The sequence below is a fragment of the Cyprinodon variegatus genome, unplaced genomic scaffold (assembly GCF_000732505.1).
Source record: "Cyprinodon variegatus isolate N-32 unplaced genomic scaffold, C_variegatus-1.0 Scaffold1657, whole genome shotgun sequence".
Taxonomy (NCBI): Eukaryota; Metazoa; Chordata; class Actinopteri; order Cyprinodontiformes; family Cyprinodontidae; genus Cyprinodon; species Cyprinodon variegatus.
Genome location: NW_015152110.1, coordinates 78,705 through 79,934, shown reverse-complemented (window position 1 = coordinate 79,934; position 1,230 = coordinate 78,705). Strand labels below are relative to the sequence as shown.

General features: G+C 39.0%; 1 long non-coding RNA gene across 1 annotated transcript; it reads right to left on the bottom strand.

The window, feature by feature from the left end:
• Positions 1 to 33: 33 nt before the first annotated feature.
• LOC107104224 lies at positions 34 to 1,197 on the bottom strand. Its single transcript, XR_001482234.1, has 4 exons — positions 1,127 to 1,197; positions 911 to 1,030; positions 695 to 814; positions 34 to 591 (listed from the first exon to the last, which is right to left on the bottom strand). It is a non-coding gene; the product is annotated as an uncharacterized LOC107104224 (long non-coding RNA).
• Positions 1,198 to 1,230: the final 33 nt, after the last annotated feature.

Sequence of the window (1,230 nt, the reverse complement as noted above, 5' to 3'; positions counted from 1 at the left end):
TCTCAAAGCGAGGTTCCTTTCAGCTAGGTGGCATATTATGGCGATCACTCTGCGTATGACTCCTCTCCAGTGATGCATCTCAAGGTGCATTAAATCCTGGTTAATCTGATCAATGGCTGTTTTAGTTTTGAGCCTCATCTGGAGTTGATGCCAACTTGTCATACAGGTAATGTGTGTTTTGGAATATTCATGTTCCTTTAGATGTCCAGCCAGATTCCTCCAATTTCTAAAACCTCCTACTGTAAGTGCTTTGTCTTGTTTACCAAAAAGTTTGCACGCAAAACAGAATACAGAGTCTTTGCTAACTGAATAAAGAAGCCATGTTCGATGTATCTTCTCCCCATTTTTCATTACCATTTGGTAGTTTTCCTTTGTGAATCTACGTGGATTTTTCTCAGAATTCTGTGGGAATACTACATCTTTGATCTGTATAGGCCCTTTTGTGACTAATGCACACACTTCAGTATGGCTAAGAACACTTGGCCATTCTGCAGGATCTTCTGATGTATTGAAACCTGTTTGTAGTAGCAGCTGACGTGTCATGATGAGGGGTAGGAATTCCTGTCCTGTTGGTGGTGGACGTTGCCGGAACTGATAAAAAAAACAAAAACAGGGTATACATTGTCATAAAGAATTTACAGGGCATGCTATATGTTATCAATTAAAGTAAAATGTATTGAATTATTAAACTCACAGTTATCAGTGTCATAACATGGAATGGGTGCTCGATGTGCCTCTGTTGTCTCTTCCTGCTCATCATGACAACCAACAGGGTGAGTGGCCACTATCCCACTGGAGGTGGATGTTGCTGGAACTGATATGACAAAAAACAACAGGGTATATTATCCTAAATAATCTTTTCAGAGCATGTCACATGTTAATCGACTGAAGTAAAATGTATTGAACTCACAGTTATCAGTGTCATAACATGGAATGGATGCTTGATGTGCCTCTGGTGTCTCTTCCTGCTCTTCATGACAACCAACAGGTTGAGTGGCCACTATCCCACTGGAGGTGGATGTTGCTGGAACTATAATATGACAAAAAAAAATTGTGCCATAAATAATCTTTACAATTAGCAATTAAACAGTTACAGTTAAAAATTCAAGTGGAACACTGGACTTACGGTTTTCATCATCAGCATTTGGTAGGGGCACTTTATCTGTCTGTTTTGTTATAAATTTAAGCAATGATCCTGAGGAGAGATATGAAAATTTTTGTTAACCTCTT